Here is a 13485-nt window from a genome sequence, read left to right as displayed (position 1 = left end):
TGTTGAAGTTTTGTATGGTGTGTTTATGTCGGTTCCACTTCCTTAATGTGACTTAAGAGGTCAAATCATCTCATAGAGGCCTCTAATCAAATGTTTACCTCGGCTGGACAATTACTTGGGTAGATGTGGGAGGAGGGTGTTACAACCTTTAATATCATCGCATGGAAGGATCACATGGAGGTGGTGTTGGATGAAAATGGCTTGCTAGAATACATCAAGATAGATGTTGCAAAACGAAAAACATATGATTCCCTTAACCTTGCTCAGTGGAAGAAAGATGTAGCCAAGGTGAGCATAATAATATTATAGGGAGTATGGGATCACATTGTCTCAAATATCCAAGAGAAAGAAACTCCATTCACATTGTGGAAAGCACTAGCATAATTTTTCAAGAATAGTAGTGATCACAGGAAGTTGACACTCAAGGATAAACTTTGAAATATCAAGATGTAGAAGAATGACACTATTTCAAAGTATCTAAGCAAGTTCACACAATGTTGTGATGAAATTGGTGGGGTTGGTGTTAATGTTGTAGAAAATGACTTGGTAATCCTAGCCCTTGTAGGCCTTCCCAAGAGATGACATAGCTACCAAGATTTAGTGAATGGTAGGGAGAAATTATCGAATTCGGAACGCTTATGGTTTGATTTGGTACAAGAGGAAATAAGGTGGACTACCATAGATGGGACTTCATCCAAGGGCGAGGATGAAGAGAAAAATTCATTGGTTGGAAAGGGAAAGAAGGTAAATGAGGAATAAATCTCAAACCAAACCAGAATCCAGCGAAGGGTGCAAGAAAAAGGATTTATCCAAAATTAAATGCTTCAATTGTCATGAATTCAGGCACTATGCTAGAGAGTGTCCACACAAAAAGGAAAGTAAGAAGACCTCAGGAGGAGTAGCAAGTGAAGCCTTGGCTTCACAATTTAAGCTTGACATTACCCTTATCACATGCATGGCCAACATAGTGATGGAGAGCATGTGGTACTTGGACTTAGGTGCCTCGTTCCACATGACAAGGTGTAGAGACTTTTTCAGTGACCTGGAGGAGAAAGATTTGCAGATGAACATTGAGCTAGGGGATGACGGAAGGTATTGTACCACTGGGATTGGTACAGTCATAATGCACCATACGTAACATAATGCACTAGGGCTACTTGAGTACTTCAACTCATCAATATATTATAACACCTTCGATTATGTCAAATATGTTCATCGTTGCTCCCAGTGTAATATGATGCATCGAAACACCTGTTCGTAATAGAACTGCTAAATCAGTGCGGTGCATTTAGCCTTACAAATCGCACCATCCTAATTTACAATTATTTTTTAAAATTAAATTTCCATGATAGTGCTGAACAATTAAAATCCTGATGCATTTAATCTTGAAAACACACCAATACGTTTATTCATATAAACACACCAATTTCCAGAGCTTTTTTTCGCTGAAAATTATTTTATTTATTTGTAAAATATATCTAATGACTTTTGTATTGAATGGTATAGGTTGTATATTGATAAAAAAAAATGTCTTAGAAGGTCTCAAGTAACAAAGAAATTGATCGACAAAATGACAACACATCAAAAAGACAGAGAAGACAAGTTTTTTGTAAATTCTTTACAAAATTAATATGTTTGAACTATATGTAAGTTTAGCTAATATGTATTAGATGGTTTGTTTCATGCAGAGCCACAAAATGAAAAAGGTTGATAAGGTTATTTCTAATATGAGTGTAGAAGAGCGTAAAAAGCTCATAGAAAAATTACAGAATGATGAATTAGCTAAATAAAAAAAACTATTCAATATGAGTTTTTTTTCATTAATAATATACTTAAAAATATTAGATAACATGTTTCAAACAATCATATTAATTCATATATGATTTTTTGAATAATCTAAGGCAAGGTGACATTAGCGATTTTTCTAACTATGATAAATTCTTGTGATGTCTTTTTACTTATTAGGATTATCTTCTTCTGCTTATTATTATATTGTGTTCTTAAATCATCAAACAACTACGAAAACAAGAATATCAGCATGATACAAGTACACAAGATGTAGGCTCCAAGCCAGGGAAAAACCTCTCCTCTTGAGAGGAAAACCCTTCAATATCTTCTTATAGATTCTTTATTGATGAATAGCAAGACTCTTCACCAACACAAAAGCCCTTCCAAGACCAAGATCAGCTTCTCAAGAATGTTCTTGCTTCACTGCTTTCCAAACCCAGTAGAATCTCTTTCGGCAACACTACCTTGACTTCTAGCCACAAATTTTCGACCCTAACTATAGATCTGCAACTTCGGCCCCTTGGCAGCAGCTGCTACTTCGCACGTGTGGACTAGAACTACTTATTTTTTTCCTCCAACTGCCTCGCTTGGCCTAATTTGTATTCTAGATCTAGAAGGGACCTTTGTTAGCCCTTCCTTGAACTCTTTTTCATGAAATCAAACCCTCACAATGAAATCCTAGCCCAACAGTAGAAACCCTAGTGAAAAAATACAGAATTTCAGCCCTCTTCTTCACACATGTGGAAAGAGAGAGAGAGAGGAACCCAAAAAAATTCTTCTCCTTCTTCTGCCTTCTTCGCTTTCCCTTTTCTACTTCTTCCTTCACGTGAGAGAGAGAAGAATGAATGTGTCCAAATGAGGTCGAATTGTCTTCTATATATAGGTCTTCCAGGGGTACAAATTCTAGCTTCTAGGCTGACTTGACAGGCTAGCAAGCCGACTTGGTCTTGGAAGGCTCAGTAAAATACAAAATAATTCTTTTTACAATTTACAAGATGCTTGATGGGGTCTTCATATTATCACAATGTCCCTATTTGACTTCTTGACCTGGGACAATCCTAGAAGCACTTTCAATTAGTTCTTGACCTATAAGACAAATTTCTTGGGCAAGAAATCCAAGCTCAATAATGATAATAATCATTTTTCTTTCTTTTACAAAATACAATAATCAAAAGTACATTTCATATTTATGAAGACCGAACCTAGTTACACTTTCTTCAACACTCCCTCTTAACTAGGGAGGTATTCATAAATGTGTTGTGGCTAGCAACAACCCCCCTTTTTATTGAGTGTTATTCCTAATACTAAATAAGAGGGGACCCTTAGTTAAAAATCTAAAAAATTAAAATAGTGTTTAAATTTCCTTTTGAATAAAATTACCATCATAAGCTTAGGAAACCCTCTTGGAAAATCCAAAAAAGCTGTCTTATGATAAGGTAAAATAAAATCTTTCCTTAGGAAATTTCACATCGCATAAGATAGTGGGATGCCACCTTACAAGCACAATTCTAACATTTGCGAGATCGCGATATGTGATAACAAACAAATATCGCATCGCATTCAGCACAACTCACATTGAAACACTTCAATTTGCCGATATGCAATGACGCCGATCGCAAGATCGCATATTGCAGCAAACAGGTTAATGAAGTCTGTCATACATAACAATTCTGCGATTTGCGATATTGCGATTTCGCGATGCAGCGATAATACTATAATGCAATGTCACGAGCGATCGATTTTGCGATATTGCGATTTTGTGACGTTGTGATCTGCGATGTTGCGAAGAAAATCGCAAAATCGCTTCATCGCAGATCTTTCGGGCGCGTTATTCAAGAAAAGTATTTCCCTAAGCTGACACTTGGTTATGTGCTTTAATGCTAATAAATGAGGTAGTTGCCAGTTATAATGGATTATGGGTGCATGCTTATCGAAAGAATCATTTCACGTAAGGTGGTATGCTTGATATGTCTGCAGCATTTAAAACTTTTCCCATCACCCTTCCTTGTCATTCATTTTCACTTCACTTGTGAATTGCAGGAACGGACAATAGAAGCTGATACAAAGCATTACACATGTTGAAATGGGAAAGAAAGGCAAAGCCCCAAGCTCAGAAGAAAAGGAAATGGCGCCCTTATATACAAACACGACCTGTAACAGAGGCACAGGAATAGCTACGTGGGAAGGCATGTATAATCTGCTCGAAGAGGAAAATCCCAGAGTAATGGAAGTAGTTGCTATCGCGGGCTCAAATGGTTCTTCAGAAGCATCCCTTTCAGAACTAGCCTACTCATTCTTACACCAGATAGCAGCAAGGCCAAAAATCCTCCCATACACGGACATGGTCAAGTGGATACTGGACAGCGCAGAAATAAAAAACAAACAGTTTCAGACTCAAGTTCAAGAATTCACAAAAGTATTATTTTTACAAATTTTGAACTTTATATCTGTTGGAAGGAAAAAGCACAAAATGCGAAAAACGCATCAAGGAAACCCGGATCAAGAAACGGAGGCAGTTTCCAATGCGTGAATAGCGCATCGCTAAGAAACATTTCTAGAAAAGGAAAGCTGCTAGTTGTCCAGTCACTTGCAGGTCCCGAAAAACGCAAGAAAGTAAAACTACAGGCAGATTGGAACAGAGAGCTCAAGAAAAGGCACAAGCAATCCAAGGGTTAACCAGGTTGAATTGGGATTATTACTGGGCTTACTTGGTAAAGCCACATAGCCAGTGGATGACTGTTAAGTGTATCATCAATTTGGCTGAAAAAATGGCGCCAACTCTAGTCGATTCTGTTTTCTCAGCTCAGCTAAAAGCGGAAGTCAGCAAGCCGACTCTTCTCAAATAGATGCTGCATGCGTGCGATTTCAAGGACCAAATACAGAAGTAGTTTAATGTTAGATTTAATTTTAGCTTTAATTCTATTTATTTTCCTCAAAAGAGGACGGTCATTTAAACCACATCCTATATTTTTGTAATAATTTATTTTTAGAATTAATTTAGTAGTATTTAAACCCTTCTCATGAATTTAGAGAAGGGTCCTAAAATTTATCAAAATCTTATCCCCAGAACATGCACTTTTGTACCCTCTGAGGAGGTTTTGATGAATGAATGGAACAGGATTTATTGATATTTGCATTTGATATTTGCTACTGATGTTGCACTTTTGTACTCTTAATGGATATTTGATCAAGGAGAGATAAATCATTATCGCTTGAAGCTCATAAATAGGACTAGTTATAAATGGTATTTCTATCTCTTAACTATTTCTGCCTTGTGTTAGAGTGATTTCCAGTTCAATTATTTATATATTAATGTATGAATGCCTGAGTTATCATTTGGCACTTTTGTACAGTGATAGCTATTTATTTATGCTTAGTGTATGAATAGCTCATTATGCGATATGTTTTGCACAACTGTTTCGTCTAACTTTTTATACGAAGTGGTTCATCTGTACTGAATTATTTTCTCATAACAGCTGAATGATCTTTATCACCAGTTGTTGCTTGAAATCATTTTAGATCGCATAGAAGAAAGATCACACCTCGAGTTAGTGTAGATTTATATATTTCTGTCATTAGAATAATAATTTCCTTATTATTAGATTAGAATTAGATTAAGAAGTATTCCATTTAGAAACTGTTAGAAACAAAATTATTCATCTTTCTCCCACACACACTAAAATTGGGAAACTGGTCCCATATCCCCAGTGGGACCCGCTATACCAAACAGAAAAGGAGCTGCCAACCAAGGTCCGTACCGGGTGGGTATCCCCCTTGTTGTAGACCCGATTTTTGAGGCTTCAACATATTTGGCGCTAGAAGGAGGGCCACCTAACTGTGAATGGCAAGCAAATCCAAATCTAAATACCATTCTGAGAGTAAATCGCCCTCACCATCTCCTCCGACTTCTCCATTGCATTCAGAGACTTTAAATCCAGAGTTAGAAGTCGCTGGATCAACAACCGCTGCTACAAACCCTGACATTTCAGAACAATCTACTATTGAACCACCTGAAGTTGAATCTTGGATTCACAAACTTCAACGATTTTCTATATCTCCTCAGAAATCTGATAAATCTCAAGGCAGCGTAACTTCGTAATACAACCCTGCTCATCCTCTCACCAGATTGAAAAGTGAAAAGTTTGGTGTTCAGCCAACCGAATTACCTCTACCTTCTAGGAAGAGAGCAAGGAAGTCTCCTAAAGGATCCGATAGTGAGACTCTTTCATCATCACCATCTATCTCAACTTCTTCACTGCGAAGTCAACCATACACTCCTCCACTTCAGGTCATCGTCCATCAGCCTATTGCAACTTCCTCAACTCCTTCTCAAACATCTGGAGTTATAATATCCTCATCTTCTCAACCACAAGGATCATCTTCTGCACTTTCTTCTATTAGTATTTCAACAATGGCCCAATCTCCATGGAATAACCCAGGGGCAGTCTTAATGCCTGCACCCTTGAGTCAGATACCAGCCCATCCTGAAAAATGCCTGCCTAAGTTTAACCCTGAGGCAGGTATGCTAGCAGAAGAACATATAAATAACTTTATGTTGTCCATAAATCTCAATGGAGTTGTTAATGAGGATGTTGTTGTTCAAATTTTCCCTTATACTTTGCAAGGGACAGCCGATCATGGTATTTCTCGCTACCATCTGGATTTATTACTAGTTGGGACATCTTCTAAGAACAATTTTTAACCAAGTTTGGTGATGACAGGTCTACAACGACACTAATCAATGACTTGTCTAACCTTAGGGCCGAGTCAAGGGAACCTATCAAAGATTTCAATTTACGTTTCAATAAAATCTTAAACAAAATACCTACTGCTTCTCACCCTAGTGAAGAAGTGCGAAGTGAATGGTATATTACTGCTTTACCATCAAACTTATCAATCTTTGTTGATAGGGCTAACAAAACAACCTTAGTTGAAAATATGAAAGAAGCAATAGCAGTAGAGAAACATATTATGGCCTTAGAAAAGAAAAATGCGATGGAAGAATGGAAATCTAAGAAGGTCTCTTTCAAAGAAGACCCCAAGAAATAACAACCGAAAGATCCATTCGATTTAGAAGGATTACAAAAGGTTTTAAAGACCATGTCTAACGAAATGGTCGACATTAAGAAACAAGTGGCAGAAACTTCTTCTAAAAAGCCATACATGCCTTTTAAAAGAAATCCTTCAACTGATTCCAAACCCCCTAACGCTATTTCAAATGCTGAATCAGAAGAAGAAGAAGAGGAAAATGCTACTGAAGAGCATACCGATGAAGAAGAAGTTGTAGAATTACAAGGTATGTGGGATTTCATCCTCCCAAATGAGGAAGATCAAGAGGTATTCCCGGTTAGTACTCGTAGCAAAAATCAACTTGATCCTCCTCAGCCTACGCCTAAGCCAAAGAGTGCAAGCTCAATGACTAAGGATAAAGTTGTAGCCAAGAAAACATCACCTAAAGCGACTCAAACCAGCCCAGTACAAACAGACACATCTACTCCATCTAAAACGGTAATCGTTTTGGATGAAATGGAGTATAACATTGTTGAAGACATGAAAAAGACTAGGGCCAATATTACTCTTTTTGAATTGAGCAAGTTAAAACACCAGCAGAAAGTACTTTTGAAAGAATTACATGTTGTGCCAGTTGCACCTTTACCAACTGCTGTAATATCTCAAGATTCCCATGATATGGGAAGACCTACAACTAATATGATAAATAAAGTTGATCCAAACAATATTTCATTAATTGGAGGAAGATCAATAAAAATGTGCATAATTGCTTAGTGGATTCTGCAACTTCATCAGATATTTTTCCAAGATCAATTTGTGCAAAATTGAATGTTCAACCACATAAATCTGATGTGCGCATAGTTCAGCTAGATCGATCGCAAGTTGAAGTGATTGGTGAGTTAAATCAGGTTACCATAAGGCTGTCATCCAATCCAAAGGTATGTCAAGTTATCGACATTTTGGTTGTTGATATTCCTGAATTTTATGGCTTAATTCTTAGCAGAGATTGGTCAGAAAAACTTTATCGATACTTTGCAACTATCTCGTCACATATGTGGCTGCCTTATAATGGTAAACCAAACCAAATAAAATTTGAATGTGAACGACATCATAAATACATAGTAACAGAAATCGAGGGAGAAAATGAACCAGTAGCATATAATTCTAACATTATTGGCAACTATTCAGTAGATTCTTTCTTAGGAAATTTTAATGCTCATACTTCACCTTACTTAGAACATTCTGTTTTGTCTCAAGTAGAAAATTTCTCTCAAACAGATAGTTCTAAATGCATTAATTTTATAGATAGTCCTATAAATAAATCTTTGTTTTGGAAATTATTTTTTGATGGTTCTAAGTCTAACGAAGGAGCAGGAGTAGGATGTGTGTTAGTAAGCCCAGAGGGAGATAAAACCATGTTAACTTGCAGACTCGAATTCGAGTGCACCAACAATACCGCAGAATACGAAGCTCTAGTCCAAGGCTTGTACAAGGCAATCGGATTAGGCGTCAAATACCTGCAAGTTTTCAGAGATTCTAAAATAATAATCAGACAGGTACGCAATACTATACACTGTTTATCAGGTCATTTAAAGCATTACCAATATTTAGTTCAAGATCTCACTGAACATTTTATAGCATCTAATATTTCGTCAATTTCCAGACTCCAGAATGCTAGCGCAGACCTCTTAGCCAATGTAGCTTCCAAGCTCATTCCTTCAGAAGATTTTAGCCCTGACCGATTTTCAATTGAGCTAATTTTTAGACCATCTATTCCTGATAACATCACCAATTGGAGGATTTCAATGACGATCCTGATATCGTGAGTTTTCTCACATCTGAAGGATCCTACACCAATCAAATAATTGACGAAGACCAGCATGACCAACAATTGCAATAGGATAGTACTAACAATGCTATACCTAAATCGGTAGTCAAATTAGAAGACCTTTATGATTTGAAAGATCGATTCAAAAGATCTACTAATTCAAAAATCTAAAGTTCAACTTTGAATTATGAATTAGTAAATCTAGGAACTGATGCAAAACTACAGAACATCAACTTAGGCCTTGGCCTAGCCCCTGAAGAGAAATTAGCATATATTTGTCTCTTGAAACAATATAAAAATGTCTTTGCTTGGAATTACAATGAACTCAAAACATATGACACCTCCATCATCCAACATACTATCCCAATGATTGATAATGAAAAACCTGTCCAACAGAAGTTGAGAAAGATCCATCCAAATTTAGAAAATCAGATTAAAACTAAACTCAACAAGTTATTGAAAGCCAATATAATCTTTCTCGTTAGACATTCTGAATGGGTCTCCAATATGGTACCTGTTAGAAAGAAAAATGGAGATATCAGAATTTGCATTGACTTTCAAAACCTAAGCAAGGCCTGCCAAAAAGATAATTTTCTGTTACCTCCCATGGAACAAATACTGCAGGCAGTTGCGAGCTCAGAATTAATGTCATTCTTGAATGGGTTCTGAGGATACAACCAAGTGTTGGTACATCCTGACGATCAGTTGAAAACTACATTCAGAACTAAATGGGGCACATACGCATACCAAAAGATGCCATTTGGTTTGATTAACGTGGGTGCCACATTTCAAAGAGCCATGGACATCGCATTCAAAGGATTAGTTAATAAGTTAGTAGTAATCTCTTTGGATGATATTACCGTTTATTCCAAGAAATGAAACAACCACCTTAGGGATTTAAAACAAATATTCCAACATTGTTTAAGGTATGGAATTTCGATTAACCCGAAAAAATCCTTTTTCGCATTAAGTGAAGGAAAGCTTCTAGGATTCATAGTGTCAAAATCTGGAATTCACATTGATCCTGACAGAATCAAAGAAATTTCCGCAGTTCCCCTACCTCACAATAAGAAATCCATGCAATATTTCCTCAGCCAGATCAACTTTGTAAAGAGATTCGTTCCATATTTTTCTAGAATCATGTCTCCTCTACAAGCCATGATTAAAAAGAACGCAAACTTTAAATGGGGCCAAGATGAACATGAGGCTTTCAATCTGATCAAACAAGCCATTATCAATGCTCCATCATTAGCAACTCCAAATTTTTCTGATCCTTTTATTTTGTATACCTTTGCCTAAGATAGATCATATGTTGCGATACTCACTCAAGAAAATCAAGAGAAGGTGGAAGCCATTGCTTTTTTCAGTTCCAATTTACAAGGTGCTAAACTGAATTATTCAGATGTGGAGAAACAAGCCTATGCTATTTTTAAAGCAATTAAATACTTCAGACCTTTCTTACTCAAAACACATACCAAGATCATAGTACCATTTCCACCGGTAAGAAGTCTTCCAGTATAGAAGGATGTGGGTGAGAAAAGGGCAAATTGGGTTACTGCCTTACAAGAATACGACGTAGAAATCAAACCAACAAACATTGTAAAAGGTCAAGGCTTTTGCAAACTACTGGTAGGAGCATCGCTAATGCTCGAAAATCCATCTGAAGAGGTACAAGTGTATGAGGTAAGCCTAAACGATGCTGAGTCATTATATGCTGATATTATTTATTATTTAAAGAATGGATATGCTCCTCCAAACCTTGATCACACCAAGAAAAGAGCCCTGAGGATAAAAGCCAAACAATATCAACTTGTAAATGACGTTCTTTTCAGAATAAATTATGATTCTGTTCTACTTAGATGTCTTGAGAAAGCTGAAGCTGAAAAAGTTTTGCAGGAACTCCATGATGGGCCAGCAGGTGGACACTACGCTGGAGATGCAACTGCTCATAAGATCTTATGCGCAGGCTATTACTGGCCCACATTATTCAAAGACGCACATAACTACGTAAGAAAATGTCAAGTCTGTCAAACTGCTGCCGGAAGACAAAAGAAACCATCCTTGCCACTGCAACCAGTTACCATCGAACAACCTTTCGATCAGTGGGGATTGGACATAATAGGTGAGATCATTCCTCACTCTTCTAAACAGCATAGATACATCCTCACAGCGATAGATTACTTTACTAAATGGGTAGAAGCAGTTCCACTCAAGACGGCTAATGCTGAAAATATCATTAAATTCATAGATCGACTCATAATCACCAGGTTTGGATTGCCTTCCGCTTTAATGTTTGATAATGCATCATACTTTTCTGGTAATGCAATGACTGAGTTTGCACTCAAAAGAGGTTTCAAACTTAAATACTCGGCCAATTATTATCCACAAGGGAATGGGTTAGCTGAATCCACAAATAAGAACTTAATTAGAATCATCAAGCGAACCATTGACCAAAATCATAAAAATTGGCATAAGTCTTTAATATATGCTTTATGGGCAGACCGAATAACACAAAAAGCCTCTATCGGCACTTCTCCCTTTAATTTAGTTTATGGGAAAGAAGTGGTTCTTCCAACGCATCTGGCAATTCCCTCTTTAGCCTTAGTTCAGTACATTGATGAAGTACCAACTTCTTCTTTACAACTTAGGCAGCTGGAATTAATTAAATTAGAAGAACAACAAGAAAGGGCTAAGATTACTCACGCTCATCATCAAGCATTGGTGAAAGCCTCTTTTGATTCCAATATGGTATCTAGAAAAGATTTTCAGATAGGAGATTTAGTTTTAAAATGGGACAAGGCTCATGAGGAAAAGGGAAAACATACAAAATTTCAAAGAATGTGGCTTGGTCCTTTTCAAATTGTAGAAATTATAGGTCCATCGACCTTCATGTTACAAGATTTAGCAGGGAAGAGGGATTCTTTACCTGTTAATGGTCAAATTCTCAAGAAATATTTTCCATAGAAGATCAGTCTTCTATTTTTGTAGAATAGTTGTTTTTCTTTTCATAATAAGACCAGTTGTGAATGGTTACGATAGGCATTCATGAAAAAGACACCAATTCTCTTTCAAATTTTGATCTTTCGCTTGTATAAATAGCAAATCTTTTGGAAAATTGATCTTTATTATTGAAAGATACAGTTAAAAACTCTAGCCTAGATATGATACTAGTTTCAACTTCATAAAATGTGATGAAAACAACCTTTAGTGAGAAATTGTTTTATATCAGTGCAATGAAAAGTATCAATAACAAAATAAAGATTCTCTGTAGAACAACTATTTCCAAAAACTCTACTATTGTCGTCCAGAGCTATCTTAAGGAAACAATGACTTCCTCCCTACTAAGGAAATCACAACTTTCAGAGGAACAATCCAAGGATACACTTTATCTTAAAGAGTGACAGGTCTCATCATGAGCCGGCTTATCATAATCACAGATATTATAACTTGCTGACTTTGCCAATACTGCATACCACAATAGGGCAAAGACTCAAGATTGTTGCAATCAAAAGGCAAGGGGTCTCATCACGAGCTAGCTTGTTCAGAAAAGTTATAAATCAATGAATGACTGTGTCATAAATTGGCCATCAAACCAAGACATTGCTCTTTAAGAATAAAAATAAAATGAAAGTAGAAAGTGTGAATATGGATTCTTCTTTGAGAATTGTGGGTTTCTTTAAGTAGGATACAGGATCATTGCTGGGTAACAGGTAACCCTGTCGAGGCTATAAACGCCTGCTGGCAGCAGAGGCTCTACCTACAACAAATGAGCATATTTAAAACTGGTTTACAGAGAAGACTTTGTTTTACCTTTACAAACCAAGTAATGACTGATGTAAATACAAGGACTAGCTTGAGGAAGCAAGTAATCAAAGTTGAAAATAGTTGAAACAAAATGTCATTGACAGGTTGGAATATAATGCACTTTATCTTTCTATAATAAAGTTTAACTTTCAGGAAAATTTTCTATTTTGGAAGTTTTGAAAATTCAAAAAGTAGCAGAGATAACTGGTTCTTCCAAGTGAATCGCCAATTGTTGTGGCTAGCAACAACCCCCCTTTTTATTGAGTGTTATTCCTAATACTAAATAAGAGGGGACCCTTAGTTAAAAATATAAAAAATTAAAATAGTGTTTAAATTTCCTTTTGAATAAAATTACCATCATAAGCTTAGGAAACCCTCTTGGAAAATCCAAAAAAGCTAAGTCTTATGATAAGGTAAAATAAAATCTTTCCTTAGGAAATTTCGCATCGCATAAGATAGCAGGATGCCACCTTACAAGCACAATTCTAACATTTGTGAGGTTGCAATATGCGATAATAAACAAATATCGCATCGCATTCAGCACAACTCACATTGAAACACTTCAATTTGCCGATATGCGATGACGCCAATCGCAAGATCGCATATTGCAGGAAACAGGTTAACGAAGTCTGTCATACATAACATTTCTGCGATTTGCGATATTGTGATATTGTGATTTCGCGACGCAGTGATAATACTATAATGCGATGTCACGAGCGATCGATTTTGCAATATTGCGATATTGCGATTTTGCGACGTTGCGATCTGCGATGTTGCGAAGAAAATCACAAAATCGCTTCATCGCAAATCTTTCGGGCGCGTTATTCAAGAAAAGTGTTTTCCCTAAGCTGACACCTGGTTATGTGCTTTAATGCTAATAAATGAGGTAGTTAACAGTTATTGTTATGTACCTAGGGGGGATAATATGGGGTACCAAGGGAGGTACCCAAGGTAATAATGTAATAATGGGATGGGCCATAGTAATAAATAAGGTGGTTAACCCATGTCATGTAAGGGACCACAAGTAGTTAATAATAATGTAATGGGCCCATGGT

This window comes from Pinus tabuliformis, chromosome X (assembly GCF_031772625.1).
Source record: "Pinus tabuliformis cultivar Carrire ecotype Pingquan chromosome X, CPIR1, whole genome shotgun sequence".
NCBI classification, from domain to species: Eukaryota; Viridiplantae; Streptophyta; class Pinopsida; order Pinales; family Pinaceae; genus Pinus; species Pinus tabuliformis.
The sequence above is the reverse complement of the archived record's forward strand: the minus strand, read 5'-3'. Positions refer to the sequence as shown.